The sequence below is a fragment of the Elaeis guineensis genome, chromosome 1, assembly GCF_000442705.2.
Source record: "Elaeis guineensis isolate ETL-2024a chromosome 1, EG11, whole genome shotgun sequence".
Classification (NCBI taxonomy): Eukaryota; Viridiplantae; Streptophyta; class Magnoliopsida; order Arecales; family Arecaceae; genus Elaeis; species Elaeis guineensis.
The window spans coordinates 36,156,867-36,173,823 of NC_025993.2; positions in this window are offsets into that span (position 1 = coordinate 36,156,867).

A 16,957-nucleotide genomic window follows, 5' to 3' on the forward strand; every position below is an offset into this window, starting at 1 on the left:
GGATCTCCAATGTTGTCTTGGTCAAGAAAGCAAACGGCAAGTGGAGGATGTGTATCGACTTCAAAAAGCTGAATAAGGCTTGCCCAAAAGACAGCTACCCCCTTCCCAGGATCGACCAACTGGTGGACGCTACCTCGGGCTATGAGCTTCTCACTTTTATGGACGCGTTCTCCGGCTATAACCAGATTAGAATGGCATCGGAAGATGAAGAAAAGATAGCTTTTATCACTAATCGCGGCCTTTACTGCTACAGAGTTATGCCGTTCGGCCTCAAGAACGCGGGCGCAACCTATCAACGACTGGTGAACAAAATCTTCAAGGAGCAAATCGGCCGAAACATGGAGGTTTATGTGGATGATATGCTCGTGAAAAGCAGGTCTTCCGAAAATCATGTCGCCGACCTCGAGAAAATCTTTGGCGCTCTTCGAAAGTATAGAATGAAGTTGAACCCGACCAAATGCGCCTTTGGGGTAACCTCAAAAAAGTTTCTGGGCTTCATGGTATCGGGGCACGGGATCGAGGCCAATCCGGAGAAAATTCACGCCATCCAAAATATGACTGCCCCAAGGTCGATCAAGGAGGTTCAGTGCCTCATGGGAAGAGTTGCGGCTCTTAATCGCTTTGTCGTTAGGTCAGCCGAACGATGTTTGCCCTTCTTTCAAACCCTCAAGCAACCGAAGAACTTCTGTTGGACCTCTGAATGCCAACAGGTATTCGAAGAATTAAAGAGCTACCTTAGCTCGCCCCCACTGCTGGCGAAGCCCGAGCCTAAGGAGGAACTATTTTTGTACCTGGCAGTCTCTCCCACAGCCCTTGCAGCTGTCCTTGTTAAAGAGGAAATGAAAGTCCAGCGACCGGTCTACTACATTAGTCGCGTGTTGAGGGACGCCGAGACCAGGTATACTAAATTAGAAAAACTGACCTACGCCTTGTTGATTGCAGCTCGGAGACTCCGGCCTTACTTTCAAGGGCACACGGTGACGTTACTCACCGACCAACCGATCAAGGCGGTTTTACACCGAGCAGACACCTCTGGGAGAATGGCGAAATGGGCAATCGAGCTCATAGAATTCGACATCAACTACAAACCTAGACCGACAATAAAGGCCCAAATATTGGCGGATTTCATAGTAGAATGCACCATCCCCGAGGAGGCCGAACCTGAGCAAAGCAAAATTGACGACCTGAAGACTCAACCGAACTCCCCCGACGAAGAAGCCAGTTCCTCCGATCGCTTTTGGACCCTCCATGTGGACGGATCTTCCAACATGGCAAGCGCGGGTGCAGGCCTGATCTTGACCAGCCCGGAAGGAGTCGTTGTGGAGTATGCTCTGCGTTTCGAATTTCCTGCAACAAATAATGGAGCGAAATATGAAGCTCTGATCGCAGGATTGAGGATCGCCAGGGAGCTTGGAATAGGTCAACTCCGGGTGCACAGCGATTCCCAACTTGTGGTGGGGCAAGTCAGCGGGAGCTTTGAAGCGCGGAAGGACAGTATGGCCAAATATCTTGAGAAGGTGAAGGAGTTCACCCCTGCCTTTGGCAATTTCGACATCAGGCAAATTCCAAGGTCGGAGAATACCAGAGCCGATCTTCTCTCCAAACTGGCGACATCGGCTCCGGCCGAATTACCCAAAGGCGTCCTCTTTGAAGTTTTAAAACATCCGAGTACGAAAGAACCGCGGCTCGTAATGGAGATCGACCACGAGCCCAGCTGGGTCGACCCGCTGATAATCTATCTTAGAGATGGGATTCTCCCCCAGGATGCGAAAGAAGCCCGAAAACTCCGAAATCAAGCCTCCCGGTACATCCTTTATGAGGGCAAATTGTATAAAAGATCGTACTCCTTGCCCCTCTTGAAATACCTCCGACCCTCAGAAGCTGACTACGCTTTATGGGAAGTACACGAGGGAGCTTGCGGAAGCCATTTGGGTGCCAGGTCTCTATCCCACAAGCTACTCCGCCAAGGATATTACTGGCCAACAATGCATCATGATTCAATCGAATATGTCAAAAAGTGTGATCGATGCCAGAGATACGCCAACATCCAGAGACAACCTGCTACCGAGCTCATACCCTTGAGTGCCCCATGGCCTTTTGCGCAATGGGGGATGGATATTCTTGGCCCCTTTCCCATGGCGTCTGGTCAAAGAAAATTCCTCCTTGTAGCAATCGACTACTTCACCAAATGGGTCGAAGCCGAGCCACTAGCCAAAATCACAGAAGCGAAAGTGCAGGACTTCGTTTGGAAATCGATCGTGTGCAGGTTCGGTTTGCCTAGAACCCTAATCACTGATAATGGACGGCAATTCGTGGGAGCCAGATTTGCTGAATTCTGTGAAGATCTAAACATCTCCCACAACTTCACATCAGTGGCCCATCCTCAGGCGAACGGCGAAGCTGAGGTAACTAACAGAACCCTTTTGCAGGGGATTAAGACCAGGCTCGAAAAAGCAAAAGGAACTTGGGCGGACGAACTTTATCATGTGCTATGGGCGTATCGAACCACCCAGAGGTTGCCTACAGGGGAGACTCCCTTTGCTTTAGCCTTTGGTACGGAAGCCATCATCCCGATCGAGCTTAAACTCCCGTCGGCACGAGTCGTGGCATTCGACGAACCCCAAAACGCGCAAAGTCTCAGAGCCAACCTCGACCTACTAGAGGAAAGGTGGGAGATTGCTCAGGTTCGAATGGCAGCCTACAGACAGAAAGTTGCCCGATATTACAACGCCCGAGTCAAGAACAAGGCATTTAAAGCAGGGGATCTAGTGCTCCGACGAGCTGCTGTCTCACAACCACAGGGCCAGGAGAAGCTTGCCCCAAACAGGGAGGGACCTTATGAGGTCAAAGAAGTAGTCCGGCCTGGAGCTTATTATCTTAAGGAGCTCGGAGGAGCCGACCTCCCGCGACCTTGGAGCTCAGAAAACTTACGGATGTACTACCAGTAATTTCGTCCTAATCAAAAAATACGTGCCCATTTGTCTTGGGACAATTCAAGCAGATTGTATCAAAAATGAGAGGGCAACCTTATAAAAGTAGAAGGCCCGGTTCTTTTAGACCGGATGGGGGGAGAGGCCTCGCAGCGCCCATATGTGCCCCCACAGCCCTGTTAGGGACAGGAGGAGAACCTCGCCCTAACTTGAGCAAAGTCGAAGGCCCGGTTCTTTTAGACCGGATGGGGGGAGAGGCCTCGCAGCGCCCATATGTGCCCCCACAGCCCTGTTAGGGACAGGAGGAGAACCTCGCCCTAACTTGAGCAAAGTCGAAGGCCCGATTCTTTTAGATCGGATGGGGGGAGAGGCCTCGCAACGCCCATATGTGCCCCCACAGCCCTGTTAGGGACAGGAGGAGAACCTCGCCCTAACTTGAGCAAAGTCGAAGGCCCGATTCTTTTAGACCGGATGGGGGGAGAGGCCTCGCAACGCCCATATGTGCCCCCACAGCCCTGTTAGGGACAGGAGGAGAACCTCGCCCTAACTTGAGCAAAGTCGAAGGCCCGGTTCTTTTAGACCGGATGGGGGGAGAGGCCTCGCAACGCCCATATGTGCCTCCACAGCCCTGTTAGGGACATGAGGAGAACCTCGTCCTAACTTGAGCAAAGTCGAAGGCCCGGTTCTTTTAGACCGGATGGGGGGAGAGGCCTCGCAGCGCCCATATGTGCCCCCACAGTCCTGTTAGGGACAGAAGAAAAACTTCGCCCTAACTTGAGCAAAGTCAAAAACCCGGTTCTTTTAGACCGGATAAGGGGAGAGGCCTTACAACGCCCCAATGTACCCCCACGGCCGTGTCAGGAACACGAGGAGAACCTCATGCCAGCTCAAGCAAAATGAAAGGCCCGGACTCCTACGGGAGCCGAGTTCTAATGGCAGAGAAGACTTTACCCGGACTCCTATGGGAGCCGGGTTCCAACAACAAAAAAGACTTCACCCGGACTCCTACGGGAGCCGGGCTCCATCGCCAACATCAGCTACAGGACAACCCCGCCCGGACTTCTACGGAAGCCGGACTTTGCTTATGACTTTGATTGCAGGAAAACTTTGCCCTGACTCTTACGAGAGCCGGGCTACTCCAACTTTAGGAGGGCTTCTCCGTTCGGACTATCAAGGGAGCCGAACTTAGCCCCGACTTTAGCGGAGAAAAATCCAAGCAAACATGACAAGTGGGTATCTTCGAACGGTATAAAAGCCGAAAAGGAGCTCGGCGAATAACGACCCCACATGAACTGAAGAGGTCGCCGACGACCTTGGGACGACGTAACACAGACAAAGAGAAGGAAAGAAAAATGAAGAAGTTCGACAGACAACTATCTAACACAAGATGCAAACAAGGTACCAAAATCACTTTCTCGTTTAACAGAAGTATACGTTACAGGACCTGGTGGGTCAGGAAAAAAAGAAGAAGAAAAAGAAGATACACGTCATCGCAAGTCTCGCAAGCACGGTTCGGACAGGACGAACCGGAGGCTGCTCCGAGCTACGAACTCCCCTCTCCGTCTCTATCCTTCTCAGTCGCGTTCTCTAGTGCGTGTAACAGCTCTCGCCCCATCTCGCCTCATTCTGTTTCCGAAGTCCCAACCTTAGCGGGAAAGGGGTGGGATAGACCTCCGGAGGCGGTAAGGGCAACGGCGGCAGTAGCGAAGATCTGTTTCAAGAAGAACCGTAGCCGCTTCAAGAGCGGTAGCGACACCAGAGATGTGCCTCATCTCCGAATGCACCACGACGGCCGCCACCCAAGACGCTCCGGCAAGGTCGGCATGCGTTACTTCCACCGTCCCCGCAACAAGTTCTACTGCCCCGCCGTCGACGCCGACCGCTTCTGGTCTCTCGGCCCCGACGGCGTCAAGGATCCCGTCATGGCTTATGACGACTGCTCTGCCCTCTTGACCGGTATCACCCCGCATTGCTACTCCGAAATTTGCGGACAGAATAACTTCACCGACAGCCCCCGTTATTAAACCTCTGTTGTTGAAAGAATTCTTCCTTGGGCTCCCTTTAGAACGACGGAGATTCTCACCGACCGTCATTCTCCTCCTCACCTTCCTCCAAGCCCTAAAAATTCCCTCAAGAACAGCCTCCCGAGTAGAGGACATGGTGCGAGGGAAGGAGACAAGGACTGGGGCGAGAGAAGCAAGACTCTCAGACGAAAAGAAAGCGCCAGGATGAAGCCACGAAGGGACTGAGGGGTTTAAATAGCCGACGGATCCTGGCACAGTAATGGCGGCGTGTATTCCTGGGCCAGCTGGTGTGTGCCACGTGTCGCACTTATCCCCTTCATCGCCATCGAGGGTTGACCGCTCACAAATTCCCGCAGCACGACGCTTGGGATCGCGTTTCAATGGGGATTCCGAAAAGACTCTTCAGGTCGCCTTCATCGAAAAGCAGACTCTGACATGCGCGCATTAAATGTCAAAATATCTGGGGGCGGCACTGCGCAGAATTCGAAGGGGCGATTCCGGCTATGCACATCTCTCTCTGTGTGTACTTCCTTCGCTTGAAATTCAAACTCGGAAGTAGGGGGACTGGTGTTGGGTATAAAATACCCACAGCCAAAATCCTCAGCAGGACAGCTTCACCCGGACTCCTACGGGAGCCGGTCTCCGCCATCGACAGCAGGACAGCTTCGCCCGGACTCCTATGGGAGCCGGGCTCCGTCATCGACAGCAGGACGGCTCCGCCCGGACTCCTACGGGAGCCGGGCTCCGCCATCGACAGCAGGACAGCTTCGCACAGACTCCTACGGGAGGCGGGCTCCGTCATCAACAGCAGGACGGCTCCGCCCGGACTCCTACGGGAGTCGGGCTCCGTCATCGACAGCAGGACGGCTCCGCCTGGACTCCTACGGGAGCCGGGCTCCGCCATCGACAGCAGGACGGCTCCGCCCGGACTCCTACGGGAGCCGGGCTCAGCCATCGACAGCAGGACGGCTCCGCCCGGACTCCTACAGGAGCCGGGCTCCGCCATCGACAGCAGGACGGCTCCGCCCGGACTCCTACGGGAGCCGGGCTCCGCCATCGACAGCAGGACGGCTCCGCCCGGACTCCTATGGGAGCCGGGCTCCGCCATCGACAGCAGGACGGCTCCGCCCGGACTCCTACGGGAGCCGGGCTTCGCCATCGACAGCAGGACGGCTCCGCCCGGACTCCTACGGGAGTCGGGCTCCGCCATCGACAGCAGGACAGCTTCGCCCGGACTCCTACGGGAGCCAGACTCCGCCATCGACAGCAGGACCGCTTCGCCCGGACTCCTACGGGAGCCGGGCTCCGTCATCGACAGCAGGACGGCTCCGCCCGGACTCCTACGGGAGCCGGGCTCCGCCATCGACAGCAGGACGGCTTCGCCCGGACTCCTACGGGAGCCGGGTTCCGCCATCGACAGCAGGACGGCTCCGCCCGGACTCCTACGGGAGCCGGGTTCTGCCATCGACAGCAGGACGGCTCTGCCCGGACTCCTACGGGAGCTGGGCTCTGCCATCGACAGCAGGACGGCTCTGCCCGGACTCCTACGGGAGCCGGGCTCCGCCATCGACAGCAGGACGGCTTCGCCCGGACTCCTACGGGAGCCGGGCTCCGCCATCGACAGCAGGACGGCTCCGCCCGGACTCCTACGGGAGTCGGGCTCCGCCATCGACAGCAGGACGGCTCCGCCCGGACTCCTACGGGAGCCGGGCTCCGCCCTCAGTCTCCGACCTCAGTATCAGCTGCTGGAGCCGGACTCCACCCGCGACCTCAACCGAAAGGAGGACCCCTCCCGGACTCCTACAAAGGCCAAACTCCGACCACTACCGAGCCTCGATCAACAGATCCGCGCCCCTTGGCAGATCACAATAACAACCATGATCCTGTTCCACTTCCTGTAGCAGATTCCGTGCGGCTCCATCACCCCCTGCGGCGGACCCATTACTCTCTGACAGGCTGTGTCAACGGCCACGATGCTGCTCCATTCCCTGCGGCAGGTGCTGCACGATCCCACTACTCGCTGACAACTAGCGGCAACGGACGCCGCTCCACTACCTGCAACAGGCCCTACGTGGCGGGCTATGACGATAGCCACGGGTCTACCCCACTATCTTTCGCAATCAATTCCCCTGACCATGGGCGGCCCACTACCAGGCGGTTACAAACGTCGCCATCAATCCGTTACCTCCTCCGCCTATAAAAGGGAGACCCGGATACGTTATTCTTTAAGCTCATTTTCCTTATCTCAAAACTCTGCTAAATTCTTCGTTCGAGCACTCCATTCTTGTTGAGGCAGAGAACTGACTTGAGCGTCGGAGGGTCTTGCCGGAGCAACCCCACCTCCGGTTTAGACTTCCCTTGCAGGTCCCGGCGGCGACCGCGGCTTCCTCGACTCCAGCTTCTCCTGCGCAAGCGGATTTTTGCACCAACAGTAATGTTGTTTTGGACGAGGTTTCTGCCTATCCCTATATTCTCGTGATCTTGGATTAAATCACTCTTCACATCTGCAACTCTCTTTTTACAATTTTTAATATATATCTAGCTGGTGGAAGTATCTTACTTCCTCCATTTCCTCAAAAAAAAAAACTATCACTTCATCGATAGTCATATAAATATAACTCTTGGGAAGTCCATTACACACCGCACTCTCCACTACACTGCTGCTCATTCTTGTAGCATGCAAAAAGATGGGCTTTCTATTGACCTAATCAAAGTTTATCCTAATCACTTGGTCTATATTTTTTACTAACTTTTTTGTTGTATAACAGTCTGCTTGTTGTCAAGCTTTCATTTTAACCACTTGTGGATTGCATAAGCAATTCGGTTTTTTACTGATCCTCATCTTTTATATAAGGCATCTATGAACTCTCCTTCAAGTGTCGAGAGATTCAAATCCTATCGCCGCATGGCATCAGAGTTGAAACATGACCGATCTTTGCCTACTTCAATCCTATGGCTCTCTTGCACCTATTCCTTTCTATTCTCTTCTCAATATTCTCATTCTTCTCATTCTTTGTTGCATCTCCATTTTTTGCTACTTGTGCAAACCGTTACCTTTGCTTCTCGTGTTCTACCATGAGTTTAGTTCCTTCTCCAAACTGGTGCATCGGCCTTGTTGACTTCTTTTGCCAAGTGCTTCGCTTTTTCTCTACCTTTCCGCTTGTTTGAGACACGGTTCCATAGCATGATTTGCAATCCCTTTGGCCCCTCTACTTCTCTTATCTTACTAGTCATGGCAAACTCCTCTTCATCTTTATCTTTTGAAGGTGGTGCCTCCTCTCCATCTATTGGGATCTAGTTGGAGAGGAACAATTGTATGGTTTGTCAAAGATGCATCCAACCGTATGTTCATGCACACAAGCTTCTTGAAATTGTTGATGGCTCGTTCCTTTGTCCAGCACCGACCATACAAATATAGACTGAATATGGAAAACTTGTATCCACTCAATCTTGAGTTTCACATATGGCATATCAAGGATCAACTAGCATTAGGATGGCGCGCTTCTCTCTGCGGTTGTTGTTCTGATTGTGACTCAGGTTGGTGATCTTGCCGTGTCACATGAAGTCTGAATCTTGCTTGCAAGTACTTATGCTTTACAAAACTCAACTCCACTGTCAATCACAGACTTCAATTTCACGCACTTCGATGTGGTTTCGGGATTGTCATAGAGTACAAAACCAATAAGCTAAAACAATTGCCGATAATCTTGACACCATTGGTAAACTGTTGCTGTTTGAGGAGTATCAGACTCATTTTTTTCATAGCATGGGTTATGATTACGATGGACTTGCCACTACTATCACTGCACGGGCCGGCACTCTCACTCATGATAATCTTTATTCTATGCTTCTAAATCATTAAGCATGGCTGGAATTAAATAATTATGGGGCTCTTTCTCAAATCCTCAACAATTTTGGTAGCTCAATATAAGCAGCCTCAATAGCCTCATCAACCAGTCTCATTTTAGTCCTACAAGGCACTTTCATCTTGATTCGAGAATTAATTACAATCGCCAAAACAATAAGAAATATGGTAACAATGCTCAGAATGTCCATTATCAACTATGTGGCGAGAATGGTCATGCTGCATGCAGCTACATGTCAATATATAGAGGTTTGATCATGCTTTTCAGTCTAATTAATTCCACTCCGCCATAGGCTCACATTGCAATTGTTCCTTCAGCATCTGAAGCCGTTGATGATTACAACTGAATTTTGACTCAAGAGACATACCTCATGCAACCGTAACCATGGCAAATCTTTCTCTCAACTCGAGCTTTGAGCAAGTTATAGTTGGTGATCACACATGTTTGTCTATCACACACAAAGGCCATCTTATCCTACACATACCTTTCCATTCTTTTTATCTTTCCAATATTTTGGGTGTTTTCTCTGTTGCCACTGTCCATCTCCACGTTCACTAGAGATAACAACTATCTCCTTCAGTTTCACCCAAGGGTGGCCTTGGCAACGGTCGGATATTGATTCGATCGATCGATATCCATACTCATCCTATCAGAAAAAAATAATATCTATATCCATCCCATACCCAAGATCGCCCCATACCCGTCTCAGGTCTCACTACAAGAAAATAGCTTATTAACGACGATAGGTCTCACTAATAAGCATGTTTACCAACAACTTATTACGATGAAAACCGGATCTATCGTAATAAGTGTAAAAAATTATTAGTGACGATAATTTTTATTATTAGTGACAGCTATCCATCGCTAATAATTTAAAATGGTTATTAGCAATAGTTTTAGCGATGTAATTTAACCGTCACTAATAACAAGCCCTAAGCCCCTCTCGGGTCTCCGATGGGCTCACAAGACCCCCCGCTGCCCCCCCTTTCTCCCATGCTGGCTCTCCTTTCTCTGATCGTCGTTCACCCCCACCACGCCATCGAAGCCCCCGACCTCCTTTCCTCTAGCCTTGTGTTGCCGTCCCCACCTCAGATCCGACTCTTCGTGTCGGATCGATGGTTAGCGAGCCTCCTTTCTTCCTTGGCGCTGTCAGCCACCTCTCGAAGGCGGCGGCCCACCTCCCTGGCCTCCCCTCTTCCTTCCTCGCCATCGTGCCCCGTCGGATCGCCCTTCCCTTGCTGGATCGGTCGTGCCATGCCTCTCCCTTCTTCCCTACCTCCCCCCTTCTTTCCCCACCGCATCGTCGGACCCGCACCCCCACCTCCCTCCTTCAGAGCGCCCAACCATTGAAGCACCGTACCGCCAGACCCATGCCGCCAGATTTGTGCCGCCATCGAACTGCATACTGCTTGGTGAGTATTAGCTACGGTGATGGCTCCATCGCTATCGCCACACTCCATTCCCAACTTTTTAAATTTTAAATACTTAAAATTAGATTTATCTAATTATTTTAAATTAATAATATTTGAATTTAAATATTATTAATTTAAATATTAATAATATATAAATTAATAATATTATTAATTTAAATAATATTATTAATAATATTATTTAAATTAATATTATTCTTGAGAGGTGGAACCACTCTGAAAAGCTCTTCGATGAGAGTAGCCCGACTGCTTCGACGGTAGAAATTTGAGGTCGGACCACTATCGGACCGGCTCTGACCCGCTCATATACTCTAACGGCGGTCGGAGTAGCTCGACAATTGGATTCTAGGCCCTAAGCCCAATCCGAAGTCCGAAAAAAGTTTTCGAGCTGAACTCAAGGAGAGATGTGGCCCAGCCCAGCTTGATCCTATTTGCAATGCTGCTCGATACTTTGAAATCTCTATGGTGAAATTTGCCTGGATGCCATGCTGGTGTGCTCGTATGGCCTAGTCGTCTGGCACATCCTAAGTCTGCATGCACGGGATGCACGTCCCGACCATCCTCATCTATAATGATACTATATACTTTAGAATCTATTAATTTAATAATTTTAAAAATATTACATTGCATATAATCATAGATCCGTCTTTTGATTAATGTACATAATCTACAGCATCCGTACATTTATATATTTTATACAGGTGGAAGAATTATATATGTTGGTAAATGATTTCAAATTTCACACACAGTAATATGGATATCATAAGAGTACAATGAACAGTGGTGTGTGTATAAAGGGCAGTTGGTGGACAGAGGTAGAGTAACTATTATGAAATCTTTGAAGAAGTAATCAAGTTGACCTACCTTGGAGATACTAGTGTCATTCTATTTTTAGTGCCATTGATTTGATACCGACAATTATGTGAAGGCTGATCCATGGTACGGACTTATTGAAATCAAACATGGATCAAAAGCATATATCAACAATCCCTTTGTGCTAGCTTAACAAGTTGTTTAAATATATTATACTCCTTTTCCATCAAGAGAGAGAGGAAGGAACGATTAATGGGCTGTATGTAAAGTTAAGTCTCAAGCTATTCATTACAAGCTCGAAGAAGAAGAAGAAGAGCCTCATTTACCAAAATGCTTTCAGGAACATGAAATATTAGGAGTTCATCAGTATTTAATAGATGCAAAGTTGGATGCTCCAAAAATTCTCCTACATGATGGTCAACATGAGGAGGTAGATCATATTGAGTTTGTTTTTAAGGAGTATCCTATCCAAGAAGGTGAATAAGAGGAAGAAAAGGAAGAAGTAAAAGAAGAAAAGAAAGAGGAGAAATCGAAACAAAAATCTGAAGGGTACCAAACATCTGAAGAGGAAGATGAGTAGTCAACCTCAAGAAGGAATCGACTTCAAAGATAAAGAAGTCAACTCTGATACGCTGGAGAAGACTGGCATGCAGCAGAAGTTGGCCCCAAGATAGATGGAGTCATATTTGAATAATTTTAATTATTTTATTTATTTTTTATATTTATTTTGTATCATTTTAATTATTATATTGCTTGCCATATTTGTATAATTAATTTAAAAATCTATTTATTTTTATTTTCAAAGATTACAGAATGAGTACTCCTAGAGGACGGAGCCATGCTAGCCGAGGAGATAGCTCCAGAGGATAAAACTCTTGTTCGGGCAGCTCGTATGGTTCTACAGCACCCACATCATGGGATAAAATCTAATAATAAAAATTCTCTATTAGGTTATTTTATTTTTTACTATTTGATATAATATTCTTTATGATTTTTTGCTACTCTCAAATTGGAATGATGTGGGGTCACCATTGACCCCACACTCACATGAAGTAGTGGCTAGCTCGGAGCCTCAATACCGTGGTAGAGGACCCGCCCAGCTCGTGGCACCTTTGACTCAATCAGAGGATAGAAAGCTAGTGCATATTTAGAGCCGCACGTCAGTACTAGATCTTCAAACAATATTTTTTATTTTTTTATTATTTTAGAATCAATATTTATTATTCAAAATTAATTTTGTAGGATATTTAGGAAGCCTGGGGTGTCTCGTGTCATTACTGGGATCGTCTGATAATTGATGCCGGGGCTGGTGAGTGAGTTCTCCAGTTGGCCATCGGAGGCTCGTGATGCTGCATGGGAGACATTCTTGATAAGTCAAAGATATTTAATTTTTAAATTTATAATATATTTGTATTCTATTTATTGATACATGTCATTCTTTATTTGCAGTCATACTACCAATTCGAGATTCCTCAGGATGAGGAGGCTAGCTGTCGGATCTTCGAGAAGGTCACTACACGTTGGCTCAATGATGGCCTATACTACCTCAGACAGTCCATCATTGAGTCCTCCAGCTCTGAATCACCATCGAACTGGAAGTCTTTCATGGATCACTAGATACGGGAGGATATTTGAGAGGCCCTCTATGATCAGTAGAGTAGTGAGGAGTACTCCGATAGACGATAGAGGGTCTGATAGAATTAGGCCATCCAGTAGGATCTGATCAAGCACATTTGCAGCTCTGTTGGCACACATGTCATTGCAGATAGAATGGTAAAAATTCTAAACTTATATCAATCTCATATTTAGTTGGTCATATGTTAGTTTTAATTAACTTGATTTCTTTATTTATTGTAGACATGACAGCTGCATCATGTACCATGGTAGCTACAATTATGGGAGGCCACGCACCAGTCTAGAAGAATCAATGATTACTTAGATTCTTGGTCTAGATGGATCGCGATAAAATAAAAGATTTTTTATTAAATTTTTATATATACTGATATATATAATAGCACTAATAAATTTTTAAACTGTATAGGCGGATTATGCAAAGTATGTTGTAGCACGGCACAGTGAGGACCCCTCCTTGACCTCGAAAGGATGGCTTAGGGCCAATGGAGGGGTTACTAGGAGCCGGCTCATAGGGTTCGGGTATAGCTTTGATCCTCTAGCAGCTCGTTGGTCTTCAATGTCCTCCTCTCAGGTCTCGATGATCCAGACATGGAGTGTTGCACATGTCGAAGAAATCGTGCAGAGGCTTTTTTGCCAGTGATTTCAGAGCTTTCGGGACGTCATTCGTGATATGGTGGTTGAGATTCTCTGGGATCCACATCTGTGTAATTAGCTAAGCTTGTTGTCACAGCCATCACAGTAGGTAAGTCAAGCAGTATTAATAAATTTCTTTACTTGTTTTAAATTTTCATATTTAGAAGCTTCACATAGTTAGGCTTGAGTCGGAAGAAGGAGATCTAGGGTCAAAAGTCAATCTTTCTATCTGATGGATGAGATAGAGGTGTAGATAAATCCACATCATCGAATGAGATATGTAGGAACAATCTATTCAAGAATCAAAAAAATATATCAAAATATACCCCTCCATGCCGATTTAGGCTAAAGGCGGGAGGAGGGGTACCAGAGGGCCAAAATTTAAGCTAACCATCAGATAGATGGGCCGGAGGTGTCTATAATTTTGTATCATCGAATAAAATATGTCAGAATAATCCATTCAAAAATTGAAGGAGTATATCAAAATAAATCCATCCATATCGATTTAAGCTTCAAACGAGAGAGAGGGAGTATCCAGAGGGTCAACATTTAACTTAACCATCTGATGAAGTACTGAATGAGGATGTCTATAACTCCATATCATCGAATGTATGTAGGAATAATTTGTTTAAGAATTAGACTAGTAGGGATGGCAAAATCGATCCAATTCGATGGGTATGCACTCTATCCAAATCCAGTCAAATTTGAAAAATAGGATTTGATCAGATTTGGGTTTAGATTTGAAAAAAATTCAAAAATTATAGCATGGGTATGGGTAGGATATGGGTAGTGCTATTTTCTATCTAAATCTAAACTCGAATCTGATCCGAACCTACGAGTATGGGTAATACCCCAACCCATACCCAAACATATATATATATAGATGATCTCTCTCTTTTTCTCTATATATATGATTTATCTTTGTATATAAATATTTAATTTATAGTTAATGTGATAATTATATTAGTTTCATCAATTATTGAATTATATTTATATATTTTTTTCTTCATTCTCATTATCTTTTAATATCAAGCTTCTTTTTCACTTAATATTTTTATTATAAAATAAGATAATTAATATTTTTATATCTTAAAAATATTATAATTCTGAATTCTTTATCCTTTTGAGCAACTCCTAATAGAGGTAGTCTTGTTTTATTTAAAAAATAATACCCTTCCATCTTTATAAATTGAGGAATATAAACTTGTTCAAAATACCAATAATAATAATAGTAATTATTATTATTTTTTTTCATTATGGTTTTGTCTTCAAATAGACAATCCCAATTCATCACATGATAGTGATTCATCTTTAATTCATAAAATTATTTTAGTTGTTTATTTTTTTGGATATGGGATGGGTATGATGCGGGTATAAAAAAATGAGTTATCCGTGGGTATCTCCGAATCTATTGGATATGGGGATGGGTATCTTTTTTCTTATCCGATTGGATATTAGATAGGATTTGGATATAGGATATTAAATTCAGATTTGAAGATGGATAATATAATACCCTACCCAAACCAAATCCGTTGCCATCCCTACAAAGTAGTATATTAAAATATATCCCTTCGTAAAGGTTTAGACTTGAGGTATATCAATTACAATAATTTTATGGTTTCAATTAATTTATTTTTAAAATTATTAATAATATTTTATTTTTTATCATTACAGGATGGTGGGACATCCGACTCTCATCCACTTACTGATATAGAGGACATACAGGAGCAGGAGCATGAGTCGAAGGCGGAGGAGGAGGACAATCTTCATTAATTTTTTTTAGTTTTGATATATTATATTTAAAATTTGAGTAGTATTATTTGTATAATTTAATTTTGATTTAGTATATAATATTAATTTTTTATTTATGATAGTGATAATTAATTGTTAGTTGGTATAATATCCATAAATATAATTGCTTGTTAATTAAATTATAATAAATTATAATAAATATAATTATTAAAATATTTTTTAAAAAATATATAATTATTAGTGATGGCTTTAGCGATGAAATTCTATTGCTAAAAGTATTAGCGATGGATTTTCATTGTTATTATATTTTTTAAATTTTTTAATTTCAAATCTGAAAAATATTAGGAGCAATGAAGTGCCGTTGCTAATACTTTTATTAGCGATGGCTCCTTAGCCGCTGCTAATAAGTTACTTTAGTGTCGCACTTTTTTCCTACAGCTTTTTAGTCACGGCAATTTGTTTATTAGCAATGGCTTTTGGCCGTCACTAATAATGAATTTTTGTGTAGTGTCTAGTCGAACTCTAAGGATGTGTCAAGTCAGGTAAAAGTCGTCGCTAATAATGAATTTTTGTGTAGTGTCTAGTCGAACTCTAAGGATGTGTCAAGTTAGGTATATCCAAATCCACTCACATTCTTTCTCCATTCCCTATCTCCAACACTACCCCACCACTGTCTACCGCCCCATCCCTAGACCCTACAAAATATCATGCTTCCACCAAGATTAAGCTCTTAAAACCTCAAGGGACCAACTCACACAACCGCAACTCACACAAAATTCTATATGCTTGAGAAAAAACCCAAATTGGAACCTAAAAACCCCTCTGATCTCCCTCTAGTGTTCTCCTTCCCCATAGATCTTCGAAAAAGAGAATGAAATAAAATGAAAAATAAGCAAAAAGAGAAAAAAAAGATCAATCTATATAGGAAAAGGTCTTACCTTTTATTTTTTTCCATCCTTTGTTTTGGTTGATTTTTCCTATATTTTTTCCTAGTGTTTCCTCTATTTTTTTGGTCCTTAGGAGTCATAGTCAAGTGGGAGGCTTGGTGCAGCCGAATAGGGAAGCTTAGATGATGGGTAGGGTTTTATTAGAATCCTAGCTACTAGGCCACCTCTAGGGGTGGGGGTGGGGGTGTGGGTGGGGGGAAGGCCTCGGATGTTTGGGGCTTGGTGGATGTGAGAGAGGGCAAGGAAAGGAGGGCGGCGGACTAGTGGTTGTAGGGGGGGGAAGGAAGGCCTCGAGGTAGTGGAGTCATCACCATCGTACATTGGGGGCTTGGTAGAGGTCATAATAGGTGGAGAAAGGATGGCAATGGACCGACAGTAGCAGACTGGTAGTGGGTAGACTGGTGGTGGCGGTGGGGACTCAGGGAGAAAGGGAAGCTATGGTGAGAGCCAAGAGGAATCGGGTTGGGTGTGGGTGAGACCGTGAGGGGTTAAATGCGGTTAACACCTTAACGGGTTACTATATATATATATATATATATATATATATATATATATATATATATATATATATACATACCCTGAATGGTGGAGCAGTCTGTTGGAAGAGTTTCAAGCAGCATACCATGGCTGACTCTACTTGCGAAGCAGAATATATCACAGCATCCGATGCTATGAAGGAAGCTATGTAGTTACAAAAGTTCATCGATGAGCTCGGAGTGGCATCCTTCCTTGATGGTTCTATCTTGTTGTACTGCGACAGCACTGATGTCATTGATCGAGCGAAGAAATCGAAGTCACACAATGCACCAAGTACATTCTGTATTGCTATCGTCTGGTCTGGAAGATCGTGGATGAAGATAATATCATGCTTCAGAAGATCAACGGAAAGGAGAACCTGATCGATCCATTTTTACTAAAGCCCTTAGT